The sequence below is a fragment of the Pelodiscus sinensis genome, chromosome 26, assembly GCF_049634645.1.
Source record: "Pelodiscus sinensis isolate JC-2024 chromosome 26, ASM4963464v1, whole genome shotgun sequence".
Taxonomy (NCBI): Eukaryota; Metazoa; Chordata; order Testudines; family Trionychidae; genus Pelodiscus; species Pelodiscus sinensis.
Window position 1 is genome coordinate 16,850,319 of NC_134736.1, and position 15,548 is coordinate 16,865,866.

Here is a 15,548-nt window from a genome sequence, read left to right on the forward strand (position 1 = left end):
TTTAAGCCCATTACTCCTTGTCCTGTCCTCAGAAACCAAGAGGAACAAATTTTCTCCTTCCTCCTTGTGACACCCTTTTAGATATTTGAAAACCGCTATCATGTCCCCCCTTAATCTTCTTTTTTCCAAACTAAACAAGCCCAGTTCATGACGCCTGGCTTCATAGGTCATGTTCTCTAGACCTTTAATCATTCTTGTCGCTCTTCTCTGTACCCTTTCCAATTTCTCCACATCTTTCTTGAAATGTGGCGCCCAGAACTGGACACAGTACTCCAGCTGAGGTCTAACTAGTGCAGAGTAGAGCGGCAGAATGACTTCACGAGTTTTGCTTACAACACACCTGTTGATACAGCCTAGAATCATATTTGCTTTTTTTGCAGCAGCATCACACTGTTGACTCATATTCAAGTTGTGGTCCACTATGACCCCTAGATCCCTTTCCGCCATGCTCCTTTCTAGACAGTCGCTTCCCATCTTGTATGTATGGAACTGATTGTTCCTTCCTAAGTGGAGCACTTTGCATTTCTCTTTATTAAACTACATCCTGTTTACCTCTGACCATTTCTCTAACTTGCTAAGGTCATTTTGAATTATGTCCCTATCCTCCAAACCCACTCTGTGCTTGTCTAAATGATGACACTAGATGGGAGGTGACGGAGTATCAGGCCTAATAGATCTAAGTCTCAAGATGAAAGAGGTTGTTAGCTTGCCTATTCATCCAACCCATTTAAGCCTCTAGATCCAACAGCCTTTCGGAATGTTCTGTTTCGGTTTGACGTTTGTGAAGGCCATGTCTAGTGAGGGGCTTTCGGGAGAGAGGAGTGGAAGAAACTTAGGGTATATCTACACTACCACCCTAGTTCGAACCGGAGTTGCAAATAAAGCCCGGGATTTGAATTTCCCGGGCTTCATTTTCATGTTGCCGGGCGCCGCCATTTTTAAATGTCCGCTAGTTCGGACTCTGTGCCCCACGGCTACACGCGGCACGAACTAGGTAGTTCGGACTAGGCTTCCTATTCCGAACTACCGTTACTCCTCGTGGAGTTCGAACTAGGGTGGTAGTGTAGCCATACCCTTATTTATTCACATGCATTGTTGTATCTGTTGGAATGAAAACAAAATGTTTTCCAGTGATATGTGGTAGCAGTATCGTATAAACCTCACCACTTGGCAATAGGAGTCAGCAAAAGAGGTATTAAGGTTGTGAACCTCCTCTCTGTACACCAGAGTAAGAGAGTGTAACCCCATTGCTGTCAGCAGAATTGCATTAGTATAAAATCAGGGAGAGAGAAAGGAGAAAAAGGCATCCAGACCTGGATAACTACATCAATAGAAAGTCCAACCAACCAGGGAATGTAATCCTGCCCACACCCTGATGCTGTTACTTTATGCAGCAGAGGTCAGAATGGGCCACAGTTGGGTCTGTTTAGGTCTAATAAAAGATCAGGTTGGGGTTCTCTACCCTTACTGGCTGATGGCTTCTACCACAAGGTCGGAACAGGAGGAAGTTCCCTTTGCTGAGAGAACAGTTATAAATGGGATGGTATCTTTTCCATGGGGCATTCCTTCCAGTCATCTGAAGAAGTGGGTTGTGCCCACAAAAGCTCATGATACCATCTACATGTTTTGAAACAAAAAACAGGACTATGTAGCACTTTAAAGACTAACAAGATGGTTTATTAGGTGATGAGCTTTCGTGGGCCAGACCCACTTCCTCAGATCAAATAGTGGAAGAAAATTGTCACAACCATATATACCAAACGATACAATTAAAAAAATGAACACATATGAAAGGGACAAATCAAATTTCAGAACAAAAGGGGGATTGCGGGGGAAGGTAAATGTCTGTGAGCTAATGATATTAGAGGTGATAACTGGGGAAGCTATCTTTGTAATGGGTAAGATAATTGATGTCTTTGTTTAAGCTTAGGTGTAAAGTGTCGAATTTAAGCATGAAAGCTCACAGACATTTACCTTCCCCCCCGCATCCCCCTTCTGTTCTGAAATTTGATTTGTCCTTTTCATATGTGTTCTTTTTTTTAATTGTATCCTTTGGTATATATGGTTGTGACAATTTTCTTCCACTATTTGATCTGAGGAAGTGGGTCTGGCCCACGATAGCTCATCACCTAATAAACCATCTTGTTAGTCTTTAAAGTGCTACATAGTCCTGTTTTTTGTTTCAGCTATGCCAGACTAACACGGCTACATTTCTGTCACTAATCTACATGTTTTGTTAATCTTTAAGTTGCTACTAGACTGTTCATTGTTTTTTAAGTTTTTCTAGCGGTACAGTTTGCTGAGGCTACCGAGGCATCTGAATAATTTACTTTTCTGAGTTAACCATTCAGGAACTGCAGGCTTTTAGCCTTATGAGTCCAATGCTATTTTTTTTTTTAAAAATGTAGGGGTAGCTTTTTCCTTCACTATACTTCTGGGGGCAGGGATGGATGTGGATTGCTTTTAAGTGTTGCTGGAAATGCAAGTATCAGGGATGTGAATCACACTGTATAATGGAGTTAATCCAGTGGCTGCTCAATGAAGTCTGATACAGTGTGACATCGTAAAGCACCTCTAGGGCTTTTATCCTCCATGAAACTCATTTCGCATCCCATCCATTTTCCGAATTAGATCAGAAAATAGTTCTCTCTCTCAACACTTAACATCCCCCTCCACACAGATAACACACACACACACACACACACACAAAACCTGAAGCCTTTCAGCATCTGAACTAAAATCAAATCAAATCCATTGCCCACTATCCAAAGGTGTGTGCTCTAGGAGCAGTAACAGACATCAAGCATTATATCTATAAGGCTACTTGTGAGGTGAGCAGTGGAACAGCAGTTGCTCTCAGGGAGCAAGATAGCTTGTTTGTGTGTCATGAGAAATTCACATCCCTGACCTAGGTGCCCCTGGAAAGCTGACGGAGTTGCTGGGGATTCTCTCCTATGCTCCTCCATGTCCCAAATGATTCCGCTTCTGTGTTTTGGACTCTGTGCTCATTTCCTGCTGTGATTTCTCATGGCAGATTTCACAGCCAACCATGTTGTCTCTGCTGCCATCCTGCAGGCACTGTGTTGCTGCAAAATCCTGTGACAGCCAGGCGACCATACTATTGGGCGGCAAGAGGTCAAGGCAAGCAGTGTGCACTGGCTAAGCTCTGATCTGAGATGTCACAGACACCGGAGGCTCAGTGCCAGGGCAAGTGATAGAATGAGGCCACAATCACCAAATCCAAGGAGTCTGCATGGTCCGCCTTTCAGCTGTTTGCTCCCAACAGTAAGTTGTGTTACTAGGGTTTCGGCTAGCAATTGTTGAGATGCTGAGATGCAGAGTTTCGGCAGGAGCTATGCTAACTGGATCTCTGAGAGTGAACAATATGGATTAATCTTAAAAAAAATACACAGAGGACCCAGCAGTGATGTACTCACTGGATTCTTGGTCAAACGCTCCAGCAAAATGTTGATACGATCCTGATGCTTCTAGTCTTACTACATGTCTCAGCAGGACATAAAGCAGTGGGGAATCAGGTCTGTTCAATGCTGTTCTTAATCCCATCACAATACCACCAGAGGCCCCACTTAGGTATCAAGGACCCATTATGCTAGCCATTGTATGCACACAAACAAAGAGGTGATCCCTGCTCTGGAGAGCTCCTTGTCCCCAAAACAATCCAATGGCAGGGTTACTATGGCTGAAACATTTAGCCGTAGTTCTCAGAGTCCTGTGTGTGTTATGCTGCAGAGCAGGAGTGGACAGCCTGGGATAGTTGCTCTGTGTTGGGCCTTTGATACTGATGGACTGGACAAATCAGGAACAGTTCTCCGATTAAATGGGTGGGACATCCAAAACACGCTGATATCTCCCAGAAACCTGGAAGACGCAAGGGGAGAATCTATTACATAAGCTCCTCTCTGTCCCACACTTATACCAGTATTCCATGGGTACACCCAGAGATTTGCAGCAGTCTGCACCACATCTGCCATTTATAACATAGAATTTAACCCGTCTGTCCTGGCGATACTATATGAATATCTGGGAAGCTGATGCAGATGTTGCTGTTCTGAACTGTTCAGCTCTCACCCAGATGAGCAATGAAAATTTCTGTTGTGGTCCTGCACCCCTTTTATGCGCGATAGATGGGGATCAGCTCTTCCACATTCTCTATCCTCTTTTCCTGCTGTATCTGTGTGAGTCTCCCAAGGAGAGTTAGATTGCATGTTGGATTACAGCCATTTCTGACTTTTGCCAATGCTTCATGTATCCTCTGGAAGCAGCCTCCATTTGTCTGTGCTGTCTTTGCTTAACCTGGGTGGGTCAGATAATCCTCAAACAGCCATTGTCATGTCTGGTAAGGTAAACGTATAGTTGTAGATACCCAGGGAGAAAACCAAACCAAGAGTATCCCAGCTGATTTCAAGTTCATCTTTCCAAATCCCAACAGGTGATTTTGTTCACAAGTGAATAAGGCAAGCTGCCATATCTTACACCGCTCTGTCAGAATGGCTGCCTCCCACCACTGAATTTATGCCCTGCTTTACAATGGGCTGCAAGATCTATTGCTATTGGACCAGCCAATACCTGAATTGGATTTCTGGCATCAGACTGGCAAAACACCAATGCCTGCAATGGTCTTAGAATGAGGGTGAAATATCTCCTTCCGCTGTTAGATTCTTAAACAAGCCAATCACTTCTCCAGCCAACAGTAATGCCATCAAATTGTTTTCTTACTGTTGTTCATAAATTGCATTGTACGAACATTCCATTTGCAATTTGTGAGATCAGTTTTACGGTTCATCTTCTCTCTCTCTTTCCCTTTGTTTCTTTCACATTGTTCCCATTTTCTTTTTCTTTTCTCCAAGCCCCAGGTACTTCACTTTGATAAAGTAGGTCCCATTTCTGCCCTGGGCCCAAGCAACGTAATTTATTTGTGATGAGTTGCATGGTGTCAAAATAGGGCCGAATTGTTAATTAGAGGGCTGGAAAAGAGACAGAGAATTGTGCTCAGTGATATTTACTTCCCTATTTCCTAAGTGCTCTGAAGCGGTCAAGCCATATGACTCACATTACTCGAGGGCTGTGTCTACACTGGCCACTTATTCCAGAAAATGAGCCGCTTTTCCGGAATAACTTGCCAGCTGTCTACACTGGCCCCTTGAATTTCTGGAAAAGCACTGACGATCTACTGTAAAATCATCAGTGCTTTTCCGGAAAAACTATGCTGCTCCCGTTCGGGCAAAAGTCCTTTTCCGGAAAACTGTTCCGGAAAAGTGCCAGTGTAGACAGCACAGATTTCTTTTCCGCAAAAAAGCCCCGATAGCGAAAATGACGATCGGGGCTTTTTTGCGGAAAAGCACGTCTACATTGGCACGGACGCTTTTCCGGAAAAAGTGCTTTTCCGGAAAAGCATCCCGCCAATGTAGACGCGCTTTTTCCAGAAATACTTATTACGGAAAACTGTTCGGTTTTAAGCATTTCCAGAAAATCATGCCAGTGTAGACGTAGCCAATAAGAATTGGATGGAAAGAACGCCTCTCAGTCCTAGGAAAATCAATGGCACCCTTGCTATTTAACCGATCAGGGCTCATGGCTCTATCTCAATACTACCTCTGCGTGAATACTGGTTTTGGTGGTCCACTAAGGGACCTGGGCTAATTTTTCTAGAATTATTAGGGCAAGCTTAGACGTCATAATTATAGAGGGGACAAAGAGACTCTGTGTCAGGATGGGCAGTAGGTTTTGAATTAACTTGAAACATGATCAGGCACAGTGAAAACAAAAATTAAATATCCTGGTTATGCCCATTGCTATTGGAAATTAACCCTTTCCTTACTTCTGTAACTGCCTTTATTTTCACTGAGAATCAACTCTGTATAGTTTCTTTTGCTTACTCCTGGCTTTTAAGCTGAAATGAGAATGACTTTCCTGTTTAAATACTCTTTTGTTCAGTGCTTCAATAGGCTGAAAATAAAAATAACAACAGAGAAGCAAAAAGTCAGCCAACCCATTTCTCTTACTTTCCTTTTTTCATTTCTCATTTTCAACCACTATATGTTGGTGCCCATTGGGAGTCTTTCCATTGGCTTTACTGGGTACCGTATCAGAAGCTAAATTATTTTAGAGCTGGTAAAAGATGGCCAGCCACAGCTCCCAGGAGAATTAAAGGCTTGATTTTCATATACAGTAAAGGTCCTTTGCACTGACAGGATGATGGAAAGGGGCTTTAGTATAAGTGAGAATCAGGATGTACTCTTATCTCACAAGTAAAGTGCAGCACAAGCATTGACTGGACTAGATTTCCTGTAATGCACACACCAACTGGATCTTCATGGACAGCTTTTAGGACTTGGTTGGTTTATGCGTAAAGTCATACCAGTTTATTTAAAGCATGGTTTTAAATGGATCAAACTAAATCTGTGCAACTTTGCAGCTTAGCTGGCACTGGTAAATTTATTGCTGCAAAATAAATCGATGTAACCAGTTTGAAACTGATATAAGATTGTCCACACAGCAGTTGACATGGTTTAACTAACTTGGTTTTTAAACAGTTTTGAGTTAAACCAGTGCAACTTTTGTGTGTAGACAAACTCAAAGAGTAATCGGGACATCCAGGGTCCCTTCAGTCTTTGGCCTCTCACCTGAGACTGACAACTCGAGCACTGAATAGTGCCACCTGGGATAATGCTCTTATGCTGTAAACAAGAGTCCCATGGGGACCTAGGCTGAGACTGCCAAACTCACACAAGCCTCTGCATGCAGTTTTGCTCTTTTCTATTCAAAGTGGAGCCTCCATATGTCATTGTCCTTGCACACATGCTGTCCCCCCCAAACAATTTTCTTTATGAACTAATTGTGGCTTGCTAAGAATGTTCCTTGCAGCTAAGAATGTTTTTTGCCACCTCACACCATACCCACGTGTGAAAACAGCCCGTCAAATCAAGCAATACAAGCTGAGGGTTTTTAATTTTTGCTTAAGGCTACAAGTGAGTAAACAGTCACTAAACATAATAACATTAATAAGTAAGCAGCCAGCAGTATATCGGTATAACATTAAACACACACGTCATATGTATTGAAGAATATAGAACTGCAACGGGCTTAGACTCAAGTTTTAATTCTGTGGTTTGTACTTTTAAAACAATTTCCTATCCTCCCCCTTTTACAAGAAAATGAAGATTATGGGCATGATTGTTCACTACTATGCAACTTAGGTAATGATTGAAGCCCGGGCAAAAAAAGCCTAATTTGTCCCACTGACACTGGTGCGAATCAGGAGTATCATTACTGAAGTCAATGAGGATACACTGGGGTAACTTTGTTACATGTCATTTTAGTCACATGTGACAAAGTACGTAATATATGCTGAACATAGCTGGTGCACAGACCACAGGCTTGCATTCAGTGAATATTCCACATTCATTCATCAATCAATCAGAAATAATGGAAAAGTTCATAAAATCACATTGGCAATGGGGAAAAAAGGTGTTAGATTGTTTGTTCTCCGTGAAGCATTTTTCTAGCTCTAAGCACTGAGTACGTCACAGTGGAACTGCCAGTTACAACAATGACAAAACTCATGCAGGATCTAAGCCATTCATGCCCAGAGAGCCCAGCTGTTGCCAGCTTTTCCTTCCTTGCAGACAGCCTCAAAAGATGCTGCATGGGGCACTAGAGATAAACTCTTACACTTACAAGACCCCACATGCCTCGTCTTCCTTATATATTGCTATGGGCCAAATCCATTTCTCGTGTAACTCCACTAAAGACAACAGGTCTGCACTGGGGATTAATCTGGTCCAATATCTTTATCTCTGCACAGTTACACACGTCACAGCCTCATTTTCTCTGCTGAGGAATTGTCTAGCCTCCAGCACACTCCAGAGCCAGAGTTTGATTATCCTTGATTTACAGGTTCAAGCCCTCTGAAGTACATTGCCAGGGAGATAAAGCATTCTGTGGCACTTTACTTTGGGCAATGCAGGAGCTTTAGATTTGTGCACTAATCTTCAAGCTGCATCTGACAGGGGAAGGTCAAACACAACAACAAAAATAGGGCTTTTTTGTCTGAAAAGAAAAAAAAAGTTTTTTGTTACTTTACTTCTCTTGAGCAAGGTTCACCTCAGGGTAGCAGTGGCTGGTAAGGCTAGATCCTATTAGCATTTGTAGGTACAAGTGCAATTAGGGTCCGGAGCAAAGCGGCCCCCAGCTGCTAAGAGTTTTTTTATCTCTAGTATGTACAGGAGATGCTTGCTGTGTGCATGGTTATTGTGGGACTATTTGATGTGGAGCTTATCTAGAGGTGGGGAAACTGGGCCAGAGAAAATAAGCACTCCAATCCTTCAATCAAAGCAGGAAATTGAAGCATTGCAAGGATTCAGAAATGTGTGGATAAATTTTCATCCACATTACTTGCATTTTTGTGTCATGCCTCCTGCCAGTGGCCTGATTCACATTTTCACTGAGGTCCCTTGACACCACTGTAGCAAAGTAAAGCAGGCTTCAAGTGTGAATTAAATATATTTGCAGGCACTTTAAGGCTCCCCCACTTGGTATATTTCAGTAAAATAAACTAGACAAAACACCAGAGAATCTGTTGTAGGGGACAGTTTTGCATTGGAAGGGGGTTGGAGCAGGTGACCTAAAATTATCTTATTTTCATGACGATTCATTTAAACTAGTCATTCATTGAGCAGCTGAACAGCACAGTAGTGTACAAGTTCACTCCTAAAAGGCACAGTATTTCTGACGGGTGCTGAATATTCATACAGCAGCCAATGGGTGATGGGGGTGCCCACCAGACATTTGCATGATTACATTTCAAACAAAATTTAATTTTTAAAAGATTTTTTGGAATGTTGCAAATATCTAAAACTCTGATCTTAATGATTTTTTTAAATCCCGTGTTACTAATTAATACATGGTATATTGTATTGCGTTAAGGCCAGATCTTTACTATATGGTAGAGTTTTGGCTCTTATGAGTCAGAAGTAGCAAGTAGTAGGTGTGATGCCAGTTGTTTTGTAGGATAAAACCTGCAAGCTCTTTGAAACATGCATCTGTCTACAAACCCTGAAGCCATGTGTTAATTTGTTCTGGAGATTCTACTCTGAGTTGGTGACACACTCAAGGTGAACGTTTCAACCCAGGAGAACTTTTATCTGTGTTTCACTTGTCCTTGTATAGCATGGATCCTAAACATTCCCCAGAGAAACTGTATAAGCCTGAGTGAATGCCTTTTACTCTCCTTTCCAGTGTCAGTAAATATTGTATTGTCATCAATACATGACTGTTTCTAATTGATTCATAGATTTGTTTATCCACACATAGCTCAGCCTTAAGATGCTAATATGTATTTTGGTGTATTTACTAGCGTGAAATGTTAGAAAGGATGATGATACTCAAAGGGTACTGTTAATTTACTTTTTTATTTGATTTCATATTAAATATCATAAGCATTGTTCCTTGTTAACTATCCCTTGTGTTAATATTTTCTTTCACACCTGAAATGTTTAAAATATATATGTTTTTTGTTTGTATTGGTGGTGCATATCCATGCACTACCTCACTATTGGTATTGTACTTTACGTACTTCAACCCACCCAAAAGAAAATCCAAGCTGCCCAAGGATAGAAAATGTTAGAGGAAACCACTGTGCCCAGTACCATGCAGGATTAGGCCTTAAAACTCCAGCCTAGCAAGGTTCTTAAGCATATGTTTAACTTTATGCCTGAACTTAAATGCTTTGCTAAATTGGGGCTAAATGAGCATTTTGAATAATTAATTTTTTCCTTTAGTATTTGCTTTCCGAGAACCTTTGGACTATCAAAGTTTCAGATCCATTCTCAGCCCTCCCTGAATCTGTCATCTCCCATCCTGAATGTTTGAATCGGTATAATTATCTGTTTGTACTGATGCTCTACACTCGGAGGTACCTCAGATAAACCCCTACCTCCAAGATGGCCTGAAACTGAATTCATTTCTATTTAGATTAGAAAAATAAATGCTTTTCCAGGCAAAGAAGTCCTTTGCAGCTCCAGACAGGCCTGTGAGATGTGCTATTACTAGAGCAGTGTGGACATGCTGATATACAGATAAACAGAGTACAGGGTTAATAGGCTTTGACCAGGCTGTATTTTCAGGGAGAGTTCCACTCTTTGGCTACCCCGCCCCTTTCCCTTTCACAGAAAATCAATACACAGAATCATCAGTCTTGGCAGCCAGTAAATAGGGAAGATGGGACCTGATGTTCTAGTCCAAGAGCAGGGTGGACTGTGGAGTTCTACATAACAACCTGCCCCAGCCAGCTGCACCCAGCACTCACAATCCAGACCTTGCTGCTGCAGCTGATAATGCTGATTTAGAGTTTTGTATCAGAGTGGCAACTGACATTTTTAGTGAGGCATGCAATTCTACCCTGGTAATCAAAATGGCACCTGGCATGCGATGTGACCTCGCATGCATGGTACATGCAAGATGAGGCTGGGCAGAGGATGCCATTTTGAATAACCAAAAACCACTTTGTATGCATGTCAGGGCTGTCTGGAATTGTCCCATGGCCATAGCCAGCAAGAAAGTCTGCACGCAATACAGGCATAGATAGCCTGCCTCTGGTGTTAGTAGCGCTCAGGGACAATAATTAATATCAGGTCCTTACATCATAAGTGAGAGTCCCTGGCCAAAAGAGTTCATACTAAATAGATCCTAGAGTGGTAGGAGAAAGGAAATATCCCAGTTTCAGCAGCGGAGAAGGGAGGCACAGGGGGATGTGGGGACCAATGTTCAAGCAAAAAGAAAATGGCCAAACATTCAAAAATGTCTCAGTGCCTCTCGGCTCCTAGTGGGACACCTATGGCTGCAAGAGCTCCATAGGATACAGTGGGCTGGATACAGACGTTGGGACTGGATTTTGAGATCTTTTGAAAATCTGCCATCCCTATTGTAAACCTGAAAATTAGGACAAAAGTGGCTTGCCCAGGATCACGGAGGCAAAGATGGGTAAAGTCAAGAATTGATCCAGATTTCCTAAACCCTAGTCCAGGACACTTAACCACAAGGTCTTCATCCCACGTATTTCAAATCCTTTACAAAAATGTGGAGGGAGCAACACTTCCCAGCCTTACTCCTGGGCTGTTTTGCAGAAATTTTGACCTAACAATTTTTTTCCCAAAAAACCTATGGCAAAGAAATAATTAAAAAAAAAATCACCCCACCCATCGCTGTCAGCTCTCGTTATCCCTAGACAGTCTATCTATTCCTCTCAGTGCAGTTTCCTGCTCGGTGTTTATCCTCAATTACTGTGTAAGTAAAACACACATATACCATCAACAGCAAAAAGGCATTAGGTGAAGCAGCAATGCCAGCGTTAAATGAATGTACTCCTAAAATTACTATCTCAAGCCAGATGAGAAACAATATGACATAAATTACTTTAAGGAATACCACTGCACTCTGTTGCCATAACCATTAACTGGTTTATGTTTTATAGGAAATAACAATTGTAACAAGGCTTGATGGAAGCAGAACATGCTTTTTAGTCTAAATGTAGTGGTGTTGTTTTTTTAAGTGCTTAAAAGGTGCAAAAGGTAGCTCAAATGAGATTTTTAGGACGTGGCACATACTAAATGCCTCTCTATCATCCACAAATCATTGTAATTTTGTGCAAACATTTATTTTCATTTGACACCTCTGGGAAGCAAGACTTGCTTTTCCCTTGAATTTCCCAGGGCCAGAAAGAAAGGACCAGTTTTGTTCTCTTTACTGCCTATATCCATGCCTCCTGGCACAGAATGCAGAATGAGCAAAAAGGGCAGCATCAGCTGTGTGCCCATCTGCCTTGAAGTGATTTGATATCACTGACCATGAGTCCATCTGTGTTGAGATGCTTTGCCAAAGGTAACTGTGTGTCTAATTTCCATCTGTCTTAAGCAGAAATGGGCCAGAATCAAAACTCTAGGGATGAATTTCCCAGAGTTTGGAGAAGTTCTGATCCAGACCAGAATCCATGTTTTCAGAGCATGCACCCAATGATAATCCCATTCCAAACAACCTGGAGAGATTCAAATTTGGATTCACATATAAGCTTAGTTTTTATCCCTTGTCCTATAGCTGGGCTAATTCTGAACAAACTTGAGCTTTGGGTTAGTTATGGTGTGATGGATAGCAGTGCTGGCCTTTTCTGAACATCCCATCATTCAGTAACCAAAGGGTTAAACTCAGGTAGCTAGGTGGTATTGGCAGGGAGCCAGGAGAGCCAATGGGTGAAGGCATGGAGATTTGAAATGAAAGAAACCCTCTGCCTACTTTTACTTTATTGAACCAGGCAGAACTACCGTGCCTACAAAGAATACTGACCATGGAAATGGACTGGACCTTGAAGCACAGATCTGTGAGTAGACAGTAAATGGAATGTCTGTTTAGATGCAATCAAGTTATTTTCTTTTTTTGTTATTTGGTTAAACTTCTCTGTGCTAAGTCCATGTGCCCTCCTCCCCCACGCCCTCCACCCACTTTATTTTTAAGTTATATCCCAAGGACAGAATTTCTATTTCTATACTTCTTTTTTCAATTGCTTTAAAACACCTAGCAGCCAAGTATGCTTTATAAAGTAAACTTTTCTTATTTTTTAATAAAATCACCTTCTAAGGTGATGATTTGAATCTTGTGTCCTGGAAGGTAATAGAAGGACTGTGTATGCATGCCTAAGACTATCCCTTGTGTTAATATTTTCTTTCACACCTATGAAATGTTTAAAATATACTGTATATGTTTTTTGTTTGTATTGGTGGTGCACATCCATGCACTACCTCACTATTGGTATTGTACTTTCAACCCACCCAAAAGAAAATCCAATCTGCCCAAGGACAGAAAATGTTAGAGGAAACTGAGAGGTCAGCTATCAGATAACAGTTCATTTTCTTTTTTTCAAGCTCCCTTGTCGTAAAAGAGCTTGGGGTACCCACTGGAAGAATTTACCAATTGCTTCTTTCTGGATTCAAAATGAAAAGAGGCTGCCACCACGCAAGCGAGAAAAACCCATCTCCCAAGACCAGGGAATCTGTGACCTTGGAATCTTTTAAGCAGAAACCTATAGAGGCAAGATATTAAGGTCTCTTGCAGGCCCTCACCTTCTGGGCTCAGAGTGCCAGAGAGGGGAACAGTCTTGACAGATGGAATATCTGCTGGATTTGGATTAGAGATAATTGATTTTTTTCACTAAATATTTTATTAATAGAAAAATGGTCTTTCTTCAAAAATGATTTTTGTGTGTGAAAACTTGTTAACATTATCAAAATTGTTGCAAAATTATCTAGGATGTTTTAACTGAAATGTATGCTGTAATTGTTATTTTGTTGTTGTTGTTTTCTGAAAATGACAGGTTATCAGTGAAAACTGAGTTCTTAGTAACTGGAACAAAATAAAAAACAATTCTGAAAATGATAGCAAAAAAAATTCAGAGAAAAAAATCAGTTAAACATCACCTTTCAGCATAACAGAATCATTGTAATTAGAAAGGAAATAATCCTGTTATTTCCGATTCAATCCATTCCTTGTCAGTGTAGGAGAGCTTCCTACAGTGTATACCTTCTAGGGAAAAGCAAGACTATTTTAGTTCTCAGAGAATACTTATCAATAGTTCACTGTCATGCTGGAAAGGCATAACAAGTGGGGTTCCACAGGGATCAATTTTAGGACCAGTTCTGTTCAATGTCTTCAGCAATGATTTATATGGTGGTATAAAGTTTGTGGATGACACTAACATAGGGGGAGAGGTAGATATGTTGGAGGGCAGGGATAGGCTCCAGTGTAACCTAGACAGATTAGAGGATTGGGCCAAAAGAAATCTGATGAGGTTCAACAAGTGTAGAGTCCTGCAGTTGGGACGGAAGAATCCCAAGCGTTGTTACAGGCTGGGGACTGAATGGCTAAGTAGCAGTTCAGCAGAAAAGGACCTGGGGATTACAGTGGATGAGAAGCTGGATATGAGTCAACAGTGTGCCCTTGTAGCCAAGAAGGCGAATGGAATATTAGGGTGCATTAGGAGGAGCATTGCCAGCAGATCTAGAGAAGTGATTATTCCCCTTTATTTGGCTCTGATGAGGCCACATCTGGAGTACTGCGTCCAGTTCTGGGCCCCCCACTATATAAAGGATGTGGATGCATTGGAGAGTGTGATGGCGCGTTGGGGTTTTCCCGTCTCCTGCACCCCTGTAATGGCATGAACAGACTCCACCAGCCAGTAGAATACAGCACAGCACAGATGTAATCTGGTTCCAGGGCAGGCCTAGCATGCCTCAGCCCCCCTTGAGATGGGGGAGCCTGGGCCCCTAAATCCCAGCTTGTTGCCTAGGCTGCTTCCTCCATGACACCAGACAGAAACTAACTCACTCTTCCAGCCCTGCCCCCAGCCAGGGCTCCACTCCCCTTCTTCCCATTGTTCCGCTCCCTGGGAGATACTTGTCTGACGAGTTTCGAAGCTCCCTTGCATAATGACTCATCCCCTGCCCTGCTGTGCCGTGCTGCAGCCAGCAGCCAGTGGAGGTCACTCACAACCCACTGCCCAGCATAGCAACCAGCAAGGTACCCTCCACTACGTCACAGAGAGGTTTCCACCGGAGGGCAACCAAAATGATTAGGGGGCTAGAGCACATGACCTATGCGGAGAGGTTCCATAGAGGATGGAGAGGTTGTTCTCAGTAGTGACAGATGGCAGAATAAGGAGCCACTCAGGTTACAGTGGGGGACGTCTAGGTTGGATATTAGGAAAAAGCTATTTCCACAGGAGGGTGGGGAAGCACTGGGATGGGTTTCCTAGGGAGGTGGTGAAATCTCTGTCCCTAGAAGTTTTTAAGTCTCGGCTTGACACAGCTCTGGCTGGGATGATTGAGTTGGGGTTGGTCCTGCTTTGGGCAGGGGGCTGGACTTGATGACCTCCTGAGGTCTCTTCTAGCTCTATGATTCTATGATAAAGAGTATATTTATAAAGTTTGTGGATGATACCAAGCTGGGAGGAATGACAAGTGCTGTGGAGGGTAGCATTATAGTTCAAAATGATCTGGAGAAATGGTCTAAGGTGAATAGGATGAAGTTTAATAAGGACAAATGCAAAGTACTACATTTAGGGAGCAACAGTCAGTTTCACACATACAGAATAGGAAGTAACTGTCTAGGAAGGAGAACTGCAGAAAGAGATCTAGGAATCATAGTGGACCACAACCTAAATATGAGTCAACAATGTGACACTGTTGCAAAAAAAAAAAAAAGCAAACATAATTCTGGGCTGCATTAACAGGAGTATCATAAGCAAGATACAAGAAGTAGTTATTTGGCTCTACTCTGCACTGATTAGGCCTTAACTGGAGTACTGTGTCCAGCTCTGAGCACCACAATTCAGGAAAGATGTGGACAAATTGGAGAAGATCCACAGAAGAGCAGCAAAAATGATTAAAGGTCTAGAGGACTTATGAGGGAAGACTGAAAGAATTAGGTTTGTTTAGTTTGGAAAAGTGAAGACTGACAGCAGCTTTCGAGTATCTAAAAGGGCG

The 15,548-nt window shown here is 42.2% G+C and overlaps 1 long non-coding RNA gene across 2 annotated transcripts in view; it reads left to right on the forward strand.

Moving 5' to 3' along the window:
• Positions 1 to 14,264, forward strand: part of LOC142820519 (uncharacterized) — a 124,243-nt gene extending 109,979 nt beyond the window's left edge. For both annotated transcript variants that reach the window (XR_012897743.1, XR_012897742.1), the window contains exons 2-3: positions 12,326 to 12,391; positions 12,933 to 14,264. This is a non-coding gene — a long non-coding RNA (uncharacterized LOC142820519). The remainder of the gene's footprint in view (positions 1 to 12,325; positions 12,392 to 12,932) is intronic.
• Positions 14,265 to 15,548: the final 1,284 nt, after the last annotated feature.